Below are 13,990 nucleotides of genomic sequence, written 5' to 3'. Positions count from 1 at the left end.
GCAGAATCATTGAAGAGAAGCAGGACTCTAGGGCTTGGAATAAAATAGAAAGATCCTCAGAGTGACTTGAGCTTTGGAATGAAGACCAGCTCACATCTGGGCAAACACCAGACACTGAGTCAGAGGTTAACAAGATATATGCCTTTCAAGAAGATTAAAGTTATTACTTTAATAACATAATAGATAGTTTAATTTTTACACATGGTTGGGTTAGAGCCCATGAAGGATGGAATATTTGTGTCAGTCTAACACAGTAACTTCAAACCAACAGTGCTGTCTTAGTATCACTGCTTTAGACCAGTCCTGCCCACATCCACCACAGAATTATTCATGACACGCTTCCTCTACCTCAATCCTATATTTCCTTAGCAACTAAATTCCCCCAGCCTTATCATAATGCCTAAAACTAATCATGAAGTCAAGATATTTATGCAAGATGATGAGCTACTAGGTTAAATCATGTCCACTATCTTGTGAGCCCCCAAAGCAGAATGTTTGTTTCTCATTGCTGTAATCACATAACTGAAAGGAAGCAATGTAAGTGGTAAGTGTGGAAAGGTTTATTTGGGCTCACGGTTCAGGGGATCAAGTCCATCAGGGTGAGAGAGAGATAGCAGCAGAGCAATTTGAAGCTGTAGTGGGGGTTTCTGCTCACATCAGGGGAAATCAGGAAACAGAGAAAGGGAAATGCCAGTGCTCAGAGCACTTTCTTCTTTTTATCTTTGTACATATTCCTAGAGTCTGTCCTTCTTGCTTTCTATTGCAGTGATAATCAATGTGACCAAAACCAACCCTATCATTTAATTCATTTAACCAGTTAAGGATGGTTAACCATTTAAGGAATACCTGAATCTCTGGTGACTGGCTTAAAATTTTCTGAAAATTTCATGTCATCAGTATATAGTAACCAATCATTTCTTTATTTAATCACAAATAGGACAAAAGAGAAACTAAAAAATATGTCTTGTAAGGCAAGATGTAGTTACAACATGGGAGGGAATTGCCTCTAAGTCTCTGTTTCCTGTCTTAGAGTTTCCTATTTATTTCTCCTATTAGATATTGATTCATCAGTTGAAGAAAATATGAAGATTCCACATAGCTTTCCTTTAGTTTGAGTTCAGTGGGCAATCTGATCTCAGATGCTAGAGATGTAGAAGCAGATTGTGTTTGTATGCTTCCTAAGATGCTCTAACTTGGAGTGCTGAGGCTGCACTCATTCAATAAAGTGGCAACTGTTCCCTGAGTATCTGCTGTTTCTGAAACTGTCCTAAGTGACAGGGTATTTTCTTGTGAACTGGGTGCAGTCCTTGTTTTGCAAGTAATATTCTGGAATAATGACCTTTTAATTTTCATTTCTAACCAAAAATTCTGCTCACTGTATTCATTTGCTGAAACTTTGGTTCACCCAGACTTCTAGACAAAACCGATGGCACTCTCAGGTCCCTAAGGACATTGATTAATCACAGTGAAAGCAGCTGAAGTATCTGGATATTGCTTTGAGAAAGGAGCCCCCACACTGGTAGTTGTTTCTGTTCCTGAAAGTAGCCTGTGAAGGAGGCTGGTTCAAGGTCTTGATTGAATAAAGATGTATTGACTCACATTCTTTTCTTTCTTTCTGGTATTATCTTAGTTAAGGATTTACTGCTGTGAACAGACACCACGAACAAGGCAACTCTCATATGGACAATATTTAATTGGGGTTGGCTTACCGGTTGAGAGCTTCAGTCTATTATCATCATGATGGGAGCCTGGCAGCATCCAGGCAGGCAAGGTGCAGGAGGAGCTGAGAGTTCTACATCTTCATCTGAAGGCTGCTAGCAAAATACTGACTTCCAGGCAGCTAGGAGTAGGATATTAAAGCCCATGCCCATAGTGACACACCTAAAGCATATATGAACCATCACAGATATTTTTGTCTATTTTATTGTATCCTCTGTCACTATTATATACTAAAAATTTGTTCTAAAAACAAGATAGAACATCCATACCCATATCTGACAAAGTAAACTTCAAGCCAAACTTAGCCAGAAATGATACAGAATGCTACTATTTATTAATAAAGAGAAAGCTCATCATGAAGACACAATAATTGTGAACACTTGTGTACAAACATTGATGTATTTAGTTTTGTGAAACAATGTGAAAAGATAGGCTGGTCTAGACATAATAATAGGGCTCCAATAACACATTCTCATCAGCAAATGATGTCATCCACACAAAAGTTCACAAGGAAATCTCAGCATAAAACCACACTAAAGATCAAATAGGCATAACAGAGTTCTATGGAATCTGCCATGCAATCTTTATAGAATGACTATCTTCTCAGAAGCCCACAAAACATTCTTCAAGTCAGTATACAATTTGGACCACAAAACAAGTGTGTTTAAAAATTAATTTACTTACATATAATGCTGCCCCTCATGGTCTCTCCTCACAGAGACCTTCTCTCCATCCCCCCTTTCCTTCTCCTCTGAGAAATTTGGGCACCCCCTTGAGTATCCCTCACAGCCTGGTTCATTAAATATCTGCCAGGGTTGTGCATCCTCTCTCACTTAGGCCAGTAAAAGCAACCCTGTTGGGAAAGGAATACTACAGTCAGGCTACAGCATTAGGGAGAGCCTCTGCTCCAGTTGTTGGTGGGTGCCTACATGGAGACTGAGCTGCATGTCTGCTACATATGTGCAGGGGCCTCAGTCCAGACCATGTATGCTCCTTGGGTTTTGGCTCAATCTCTGAGATCCCTGCAAGGGTCCAGGTTAGTTGACCCTATTGCTCTTTTTGTGGAGTTCCTATCCACTTCAGAGCCTTCAATCCTTTCCCCAAGTCTGCCATAAGAGTCCCTGACCTTCATCCAATGTTTGGCTGTGTATATCTGCATCTGTTTCAATCAGCTGATGAGTAGAGCCTCTCAGAGGACAGTTATGTTGGACTCCTGGCTGAGCACGTAGATTTATTTTTGTACACAGATTGTGTGTGTATTGGTAGGCTGTGTTGGAGGAGAGTGGCAGAGAGTTATATATATGTGTCTGGACTGAATTTCCCAGCACCATAAAGAACAGAAGAAGGGGAGTGAGGTCTCAGCCCCCAAAAGGAGGGAGAGAAATTAAAACAGAACAACAAAAGGAAGCCTTAATTGGGGTGGTGTGAAGTAAGCCACATGAATGGATTCCATTCTTTCTCCCAGGAGGTCTTTAATGGTATTTACTTTGAAGGAAAAAGCATTTGCTTGAGAGGAGCTTTTGAAGGGAACTAGAAGTGTAGGACTTAAAAAATAAAGAAAGAACAACAACAACAACAACACCCCCCCCCACACCCTAGTTGTAGAAATAGCAACTGAGTTTAAATCAACTGCTATTTTCTCTTTTAGTTCTTCCAGTAGTCGAAGAGTTAAAAATTAACATCTTTCTTTTTAAATTTTAGAAATGAGAAAAGGAAGCCAGTGAAGAGGACGAGAGATAAGGGTATAGGCTAATTAAGGACAGATGCCCCACTGCAGTGTCTCTCTTCTACCTCACAAACTAGATGTGACTCCCTTCAGAGCACAAACCTAGAGAGGAGGCTCCCAATGGTCGACAGAGGGTTGGTCCATTCTTTTATCAGGCAGAAAGTATAGTTTTTTTTTTTTTTTTTTGACAACTTTCCAAACCTTAGCGAGCTGGAGTGTATGGGAAGGAAGCTAGGATCTTTGTCGTCTGGACACAGAGCCTTCCAGTTTGAGCATGTTGTTTTAGAGTCACTGAGAGACCTCACCAGGAGACTGGAGGGGGTGTTGAGTAGTGAATTTTTCTCTCCTAGCTCTTGACCTGTGAGGTTGTGAGTTGCCAAAGACAGTGACTCTCCACTTTCATGACTGTCCTTTTCTGTTACTACAACTATAGCTAGGATTTATTCTCTTGTGGGAAACGCTTCATCTCTGGCTATGTATAGGGTTACACACAGTGCTCTACTATTGCATGCCTTATGGTGATAAATCATGCATTATTGGTATCCTTCAATCCTGTCAACACAAGACACATTTCTCAAATATTTCAGTTTGTACTAACATTTTTCTTTTGTCACCTTCAGTTCTCAGATGTGCAAAGGAAAATAATACTGAAAATAGAACAATGAAACCTGGTTAGTAGCAGTCAGTCTGGGAAACAGGTCTGAATGTGATTCTGACCCATCCCTCTCGTCTTTCTTTCTTCCTCTTTCTTTCTTTCTTTCTTTCTTTCTTTCTTTCTTTCTTTCTTTCTTTCTTTCTTTCTTTCTTTCTTTCTTTCTTTCTTTCTTTCTTTCTTTCTTCCTTCCTTCCTTCCTTCCTTCCTTCCTTCCTTCCTTCCTTCCTTCCTCTCTCTCTCTCTCTCTCTCTCTCTCTCTCTCTCTCTCTCTCTCTCTCTCTCTCTCTCTCTTGTTCTTTCTTTTGAGACAGTCTTTCCATGTAGACCAGGCTGGGCTCCAGCCTTCTGTGTAGCCCAGGCTGACTTCAGGTGAATATAATCCTCCTTCTTCATTCTCTAAATACTGAGATCAGGGAAGTGTGTGACCACATTAGCTTTCACCTTGCCTCTTAAATGAATGTAAGATGCATCATTCTCCCCATGGCAACACAATGGAAAAACTGGGATAAAAGAAGGGTCAATGGTCTCAGTAACCTTACTGACATTCTTCCCATATTTAAGGTTGCCAACACTCTTTTTAAAGGAAGCCTCATGTCTCCATCCTTTCCTTGAAGGAAGTCCAATGGTCCCCACATTCAGCTTCTCAGTATTGAAACAGAAGGATATGAACATAGACATACTTTTAACAAACTCTGGAAACAAACCTATCTGGACCTTTTTTTCCAACACTCTGTCAGGTGTTGAGGAGCTGACTTGTGCAGAGTTTGAAGTCTTCTGGGGGTGTGGATGCTAGAACATCCTTTTACCTCCTTCAAGAAATACCGGTAGAGTGTTAGTAAGAGCTGGTGACCAAGTGAGACTTACTGAGATGCTGGGCAGCCCATGTGATTTCTTGGGCTGTGGATTAATCAGATAGCAAGTAGATGTGAGACAGAATTCTTCACAGGGATATTTCTGGATGACTTCCCAGTTTCCACTCACATGTGAGCCTTTCCCACCCCTCCTTATCTGGTATCTGCCCACTTCTGAAAGTAAATGCCATTGTGAAGCTTTAATTGCCAACTATGGGCCTAGGCAGTAATGATGTTAGCTAAAATGACCTGCATGTGAGATTTATAACTAAAGTACATTGTGGTGTCTCTAGAGCATCCTCATGGCCTGGCTTTTTTTTTCTTTCTCATTTTCTCTGCCTGATAACTGACTTGTAGGTGTTCTTTTATCGTAACTGACAGACACGTGCACACAGAGTGAACTTCTCCTTGAGTCCCACTCTCCACATGCCATGCTTGTACTTTTTCTTTCATTGTTTTTTTTTTTAAATTCTCTGAATAGTAAAGTTATACTTCTGTTTTTAGTTATTCATGTTGAAAGTTGAATCAGCTGAATATTTGATTATAAACTAGAGTTTAACCTGCCTCCATACATGAAATTTATTACTTACCTTTTTTTTGTGCGGTATAAATAGTAACATTTACGAGGGTTATTTATCTCTTATGGTCTCTTTTCTTGAGTCACACTTTATAACCAGATTCTGCTATTTGCCATCTAGTAATGTCATTTAAAAGTCAATCTGTTTTATGTACTTAGAAGATTATTTATTGGATTTTTTTTCTTCTACAAAACACAAAACACTGATTTGAGATCTTCCCAAACTTGCTGAATCTGTTTTCATTATTTGTATGTGTATGGTTTCAGGGTTGACCACTCTTCAATGGACAGCCAATGAGGGGGTCATCCCTGGGATGGTCTAATTCTTTCACAGTAATCATTAGTTGTCCATGGTTCTTTGTTTAGGGGTGGGGCCTTGTGAAAACTTCCCTTCCACACTTACATGTCCATTACTTTTGCTATCGTACTCTTGCTTATTTAGCTGGTTCAGGAGAGACAGTTTCACAGCAGACTTCCTGGTATTCTGGCACTTAAAATCTTTATGCCCTCTTCCAAGATACTCTATGGGTCATAGATGCAGGAACTATGATGTAGATGTATTCATGGATCTGTGCTTCCCATCATCTGTTAATCTCTGCATTCATTGCATCCAGTTGTGGCTTTCTGTGACAGTCTCCATTTGCTATAAAGACAGGCTTCTTTGAGGAGGGGTGGTAGCTATATTAATCTCTGTGTATAAGGATGGTTAGCATTTAGAATGTAGCAAGTACTTAGTTGGTCTAGCAAAGAGTAGGAAGTAGATCCTTTACAAGAAATATATACACAATTTGCTTTATTTAAACTGAAGAAATGAAAATTAGGACAATCTGATAATGAAACTTCACTAGAAGCAACTCCAAAAGGTGAAATTTTGTGAAGTGAATATAAGAATTTGGTCACAAAAAAGAATGGGTTTGGAAAAGCCCCATTTTGTGACTGAGTTAGCAATTTATAAGAGATCTGAGGCTCTTCTGCAATTATAAATGTCCAAGTTCTTTAAAGATACTTTACACAAGTTCAAATATCAATCTATAAACAAGGAGAAAGTGCTGATAAATGCTTATAGTTATGTGTTGTAGAAATGATTATACCTTTTAAGTTAACCCAATAAGAAATCACCATAAAGGTCTTAGAATGTTGCCAGCTTATCAAGTAAAAATGAAGTACACATAAAAATATTATATATTTATGGTATAAAAAGCATAAGAAATAATTTAATAAAATTAGGTACCCATTAAAGGGAGAAACCACACAAAAATAAAGGAATATGGAAAAGTATACAATTAAAGTTCTGGTGTAAGGTTTGAAGAAGTCACAAAACCCACATCTTAGCATTTCAACAAGAATAAGTCCATGAGACAAAGAGCTAATTCATGAGTCAAAAGTAATACAATTAGAAGGGGCAGAAATGACTGAATAAATTATAAACATAAAATGAAGCAAACAGTAGGTACTTGTAACTCTGTGCTTCAAAACTCAGCAATAGGAATGTTCTAGATCTCAGGATTGAGAGACTTATACTGAAGGAAGATGAAATATTGTAACTTGTAAGTTGTTTAGGAGCCCACGGCCCCAGCCTGGGATTGAGAACAAAGCAGAACAGCCCCCAGGCATGCCAGGGCAGGGCTGTTGTTAAGGCATTCCTAAGAACATCTTGACTGTAAAGATAAAAAGGTATGCAAGGACCATCAGGGCTATATTATCTGAGTCAACACCACCTGGCCAGGACCTCCCCTCTGTCTACTGCCCCTTGGCGCAGGGTAAAGTCATACATCAACTGGTTGCTATGTGAACAAAGATAAGCCCCCAGCCCACAGAAACAAAGTCCTGATGCCCTGTAATCTTTCTGTTAATGTTTGAATAAACCAATAGTGTGTTGCTATGCTGAATTCCACACCCCTAAGCCCCTTACCCCATAAAAACCCCTAGCTTTTGAGCCTTGGGGCCGACATCCGTTATCTCCTGTGTGGGATGCATGTCGGTCAGGAGCTCCGTAATTAAACGTCCTCATGTAATTATAGCAAGAGATGATCCTTTGTGATTTTTTGGGTGCACACCAAATCGGTAATTGGGTGGGGGTTTCACCACTAGATCTAACAATACTGCCCCTGGAAGTAGGGACCCTGAGAGAACTGTTTCCTTTTGCAGGTATAAGGTGGGATGCTGCCAAAACAGAAGTATCTCAAAGTAGGCTTTCAGCATCTGGCTTCCTATTTTCTGATTATCTATAGCAAGATGGGAAACAGGATGGGGATAATCCCAGGTTAATTGGTTGGGGTAGCTCAAACAAAGTGCGAAAGGCATAACACACGCAGATACAGACACACAGACACATAGAATCATAGTGACACAGACAACAGACACACAGACTCACAGACACACAGACACAGACTCACACACATGCATCCATCCACCTACATGGATGGTGCCAAGTGTCCTGAAGGTGCTGTTTGACTAAGTGCTAATGCTTGGATGACCTTGGACTGACCCTTCACTGTCCTTGGTGGAAATTTGCTATACACCTTTTGCTTGTACTTATGTTCTACACTGTTAAAGGTCTCTCTCCAAAAGCTAGAGCTGGGATAACAAAAAGCTGGTGCAAACAAGAATGAAATTAATGGAAGTTCCTCAGGAAGAACAGAAAATTGAGTCTTTCTTACAACTTTTTACTTAGATAAGTAATGAACATTATTTGTAAGAATGAGACAGAGGATTTGAGAAAGATACTTAAAGAAGAAAAACTTTGGGAAATTTTAGAAACTGACAAACTGTAATGGAATCACTAGGCTTTTCTGTTCAGCTTCAGAAATAAGGGACTAATATGAATAGGAAGAGATTGTGATCATACAGTTAATGACAAGCCTTGGTATCTTGCTGCTGACAAAAGCAAGCAATAGGAATTCTGCTGTTCTTCTATTCTTTCCAGAATTGTAATAAAGATAGGAATCATATTAAAACAATTGTTTATGACCAAGATACAGAGAAATATATTTTGGTTCATTGAGCTGTCTGTCTTCCTGGACAGACTTGTCAGACCAGAACTTTTCTGATATTATAGAAAAACAAAGAACAAACATGTTGCCTTTCCATAAGCAAGGGCTGCACAATATTTTAAGAATCAAAGAAAAAGGATGGTGGTCTTACACCAAATATAAAAGAAATATAGAGGAAGAAAGGAAGAATTAAACAGGGGTCAGAGAGACTGAACTTTTGCAGAAATCCAAGCTTGATATAACAAGTAGTGGGAAATAACTTTTGATCTATTAATTTGGTGTCAAAATGAAACAGAATCAAATTCAAATAGTCACTTGACTAGTATTTCCATAACAACAAGGCTTTAGGAAACCAGTCTCAAGGAAGGAGATATTGAGTTAAAAGGAAATTGATTTTATCATAATGTTAACTTTTAGTTCTCATAAAATTGCTGTTTGCTTACTTTGTTCCCTTTTCAATATTCTCGTGTAATCAAGGAAGACTTTAGAAGTAAATATATTTTCAAAAGCTTGTAATCTTTGAATAAATTAAACCAGTATGCAATGTAAAAACAACAGACAGCACAGTTGGTAGATGGACCACTCACATGGTTATCAGTCACCACTAAGGAGGACACTGGTTTTCTGGACAGTTATTAACCACACACCTAGGCTGGAAGGAAATGTCACAGGAACTTATGGTAATTAAGCAACATTTAAATTTTTATCTTGTCTCTAGAAAGCTTTTGGAAGGGACTGCATGGTAATGTACAAAGAGTCCATAGCCAGGCTGAGTCATATCTCTTTCTCCCATCCTTCTCAGAGCATCAGAAGCTGAGCTGCTCTGTTGTTACAAGTGTAGCGAGCTGTTACAAAATGTTTAACCTGGATGTACAGGTGGTGTAAGGCTGGAGATGTAGCTCAGTGGCACAGTTCTTGCTTTGTTATACAGGCAAAGAAAGAAATGTCTATCCTGAATATACAAAGAACTTCTGTGACTTAACAAATATTAGGTTTCTGTTAGGTTGTTATCAACTCTAAAGGCAGTACTTAGAGTTAAGTGTGACTCAAGGAATGAAATGTTAAATTTACTCTGAAGCCAGAGCTCTTTCCTCTGATCTCAAACAGACGGTATCAGACAAGTGGGGACATTCTGCTTGCTCCCCATTGCTTACTTCTCAAATCCCCCCAATTTTATTTTTATCATCTCATCAGCAGCCCAAGGAACAGCAGGGATGGAATATATTTGCAAGGAGGCTTGGGAGGAGGGATGTGAGGAAAGGATGTTGGCTTTTGGCTTGGTGAGTACCGGCCTGAGTGTTCTGTCTGATTTGACATTATTTTGTAGTTGACTTTAGCTGTTTTTGCAAATCTATGCCAATATCTGTCTGTTCAGAGCCATTCTGGACATTGCAGCCTGGGATCCTTGTTTCAGCTAAGACCAAGTATCTGGTAGAGATCCAGGATAGTAAAGATGTGTGTGTGTGTGTGTGTGTGTGTGCATATGTGTGTGTGTAGATATCCATTCTCTGAAGAATCTTAAGGTTTATTATTATTATTATTAATTATTATTATGTCTTGACTGTTTATCTCCCCATTCCTGACACAAAAAATTTAATATGGTGGTCAAAACAGTAGAGTCATCAATTCAGATTCCAAGCTTCCCGGGTAATTGTCCCCAGTTTACCCACCTCAATTGAGTGGTTGTAACTATAGTTCATAAACAAGATGCTCTCTCTTTTGACATGTCTTTGTTTTATCCTGGATGGATTCAAGTCAGTTGTATCTGTATGACAGATTTGTGTAAGGAGACCTCTTCTATGCTGCTGGGAGCCCCTGATACTAGGGGCAAAAATCACGTCTATTTTTATTCCCAAAACTGTCATAGCAATATTGATGTCTGACGTGCATCATCTCCACTTACAGAAAGAACATGTCACAGTGGTCTCTCTAGGCAGGCAGCTGTCAGCCAGGTACAAAGAGTATCTGCTCATTTTGATTATAGTTATAGTAGAGAGAATGAATTTCTAGGTCTTTGGTTTTTTTGTTTGTTTGTTTGTTTTTTTGAGTCAGGGTTTCTCTGTATAACTCTGGCTGTCCTAGAACTTACTTTGTAGACCAGGCTGGCCTTGAACCCAGAAATCTGCTTGTCTCTGCCTCCCAAGTGCTGGGATTAAAGGTGTGCACCACCACTGCCCAGCTCTAGGTCTTTCTTAATCCATATGGTTTTTATATTCAGGCCACGATTATAGTAATGTCAAATCTCACAACCTTTGTTCAGAAAACAGGAATCCCACATTTCTTATGGAATAAGAGCAGACCAGTGACATTTTGTAACTCCATGAACTGCCTTTGTTTCCATGGAAGGAAGAGAGATCTAAGGTGGTTATCTTAAGGTGATTGGATCACTGAAAATATAGTCTTCATGACTTAGAACTCACAGCATCCACATCCAAAGGTACTTCAAGACTTCTGACTGCTGAGGTCAGCTGGCTGGAGACATGGGATCCTTCTGCTGCAGCACAGGGCACTGAGAGTGTGTGATGTAGTATGGTGTCTGGGCCTCACACCTGTCTTTGTAAATCATGTATCAGTCTTATGCTATTATTAGCATGGTGAGTGTTGTGATTGGACAGGTGTAAAATATTTTTTTTGAAGGTGTTATCTCATGAGAATGTTTCACAGGAAACCATGGGGCTCATTTGTCTTTATTTATTTTTCCTTTTAAAATAATTATTTAGAGGAAAAATTTGTATTGGGTATTTCCTTTATTTACATTTCAAATATTTTCCCCTTTCCAGGTCTCCCCTTTGGAAGCTTCCTATACCATCCTCACTCCCCCTGCTTGATGAGGGTGTTCCCCCATCTACCCACCCACTCCCATCTTCCTGCCCTTGGCATTCCCCTACACTGGGACATCAAACACTTTCAGGCCCAAGGGCCACTATTCCCACCTATGTCCAACAAGTTCATCCTCTGCCACATATATGGCCGGAATCATGGGTCCCTCCATGTGTACTCTTTGGTTGGTGGTTCAGTCCCCAGGATCTCTGGGGTGTCTGACCTGTTGATAGTTTTGAAACGCCCTCAGATCCTTCAGTCTCTTCCTCAACTTCTCCATCTGGGACCCCACGTTCAGTCCAGTGATTAGATTCAAGCATCTACCTCTGTATTTGTCAGGCTCTGGCAGAGCCTCTCAGGAGACAGTCATATCAGGCTTCGGTAAGCAAGCACTTGCTGGCATCCACAACATTGTCCGTGTTTGGCGATTCTATCTGGGATGGGTCCCCAGGTTGGTCAGAGTCTGGATGGCCTTTCCTTCAGTCTCTGCTCCACATTTTATTTTTATATTTTATTTCCTCCTGTGAGTATTTTGTAAGAAGCACTGAAACATCCACACTTTGGTCTTCCTTCTTCTTGGACTTCATAGTATCTGTGAATTGAATCTTGGGTATTCTGAACTTTTGGGCTAATATCGACTTATCAGTGAATGTGTACTGTGTGTGTTCTTTTGTGACTGAGTTACCTCACTCAGGGTGATATTTTAAAGTTCCATTCATTTGCCTGCAAATTTCAGGAAGTCATTATTTTTAATGGCTGAGTAGTATTCCATTGTGTAAATGTACTACATTTTCTGTATCCATTCCTTTGTTGAGGGACATCTGGGTTCTTTCCACCTCCTGGTTTTGTTGATTCTTTGTATAGTTCTTTTTGTTTTTCTTTGGTTGATTTCAAATCTGAGTTTGATTATTTCCTGTCATCTACTCCTCTTGGGTGAATTTGCTTCTTTTTGTTCTAGAGCTTTCAGGTGTGTGGTCAAGTTTCTAGTGTGTGCTCTCTCTAGTTTCTTTTTGCAGGCACTTAGAGCTATGAGTTTTCCTCTTAGCACTTCTTTCATTGTGTTTTATAAGTTTGGGTATGTTGTGCCTTCACATTCATTAAACTCTAAAAAGTCTTCAATTTCTTCCTTGACAAAGTTATCCTTGAGTAGTGTGCTGTTCAGGTTCCATGTGTATGTGTGCTTTCTGTTGTTTTTGTGACTATTGAAGTCCAGCCTTAGTACATGGTGATCTGATAGGATGCATAGGATTATTTCAGTCTTCTTGTATCTGTTGAGGCCTGTTTTGTGACCAATTATATGATGAGTTTTGGAGAAGGTATCATGTGGTGCTGAGAAGAGGGTATATTCTTTTGTTTTAGAATGAAATATTCTATAGATATCTGTTCAATCCATTTGGACCATAACTTCTGTTAGTTTCACTGTGTCTCTGTTTAGTTTGTGTTTCCATGATCTGTCCATTGCTGACAATGGGGGCTTGAAGTCTCCCACTATTATTGTGTGAGCTGCAATGTGTGCTTTGAGCTTTAGTGAAGCTCTTTTATGAATGTGGGTGCCCTTGCATTTGGAGCATAGATGTTCAGAATTGAGAGTTCATCTTGGTAGACTTTTATCTTTGATGAGTATGAAGTGTTCTTTCTTATCTTTTTTGATAACTTTTGGTTGAGTGATGACTTAATTTGATATTAGAATGGCTACTTGAGCTTGTTTCTTGAGACTACTTGTTTAGAAATTCTTTTCCAGCCCTTTACTCTGAGGTAGTGTCTGTCTTTGACATTGAGGTGCATTTCCTATATGCACAAAATGCTGGGTCCTGTTTACTTATCCAGTCTGTTAGTCTATGTTTTTTATTGGGGATTTGAGTCCCCAGTTGATGTTAAGAGATATGAAAGAATAGTGATTGTTGCTTCTTGATATTTTTCATGTTATTTCTGTGTTTGTGTGGCTATCTTCTTTTGGGTTGGTTGAAAGAAGATTCCTTCCTTGCTTATTCTAGGGTGTAGTTTTCCTCCTTGTGTTGGCCTTTTCCATCTATTAGCCTTTGTAGGGCTGGATTTGTGGAAAGACATTGTATAAATTTGGTTTTGTCATGGAATATCTTGGTTTCTCCATATATAGTAATTGAGTTTTGCTGAGTATAGTAGCCTGGTCTGGCATTTGTGTTCTCTTAGCTTCTGTATGACATCTCTGTAGAATCATCTAGCTTTCATAGTCTCTGGTGAGAAGTCTGGTGTAATTCTGATAGCTTTGCCTTTATAGGTTACTTGACCTTTTGCCCTTACTGCTTTTAATATTCTTTGTTTGTTTTGTGCATTTGGTGTTTTGACTATTATGTGATGGGTGGAACTTATTTTCTGGCTCAATCTACTTGGATTTCTGTAGTCTTCTTGTATGTTTATGTGCATCTCTTTCTTTTGTTAGGGAAGTTTTCTTCTATGATTTTGATTAAGATAGCTTTACCCTTTAATTTGAGAATCTTCACTCTCTTCTATACCTACTATCTTAAGGCTTGGTCTTCTCATTGTATCCTGGATTTCCTGGATGTTTTCTCTTATGAGCTTTTTGCATTTTCATTTTCTTTGACTGTCATGTCAATGTTTTCTATGGCATCTTCTGCACCTCATATTCTCTCTTCTATGTCTTGTATTCTG

This window comes from Mus caroli, unplaced genomic scaffold (genome assembly GCF_978045245.1).
Source record: "Mus caroli unplaced genomic scaffold, Mus_caroli_1 scaffold_8, whole genome shotgun sequence".
NCBI lineage: Eukaryota > Metazoa > Chordata > Mammalia > Rodentia > Muridae > Mus > Mus caroli.
The sequence above is the reverse complement of the archived record's forward strand: the minus strand, read 5'-3'. Positions refer to the sequence as shown.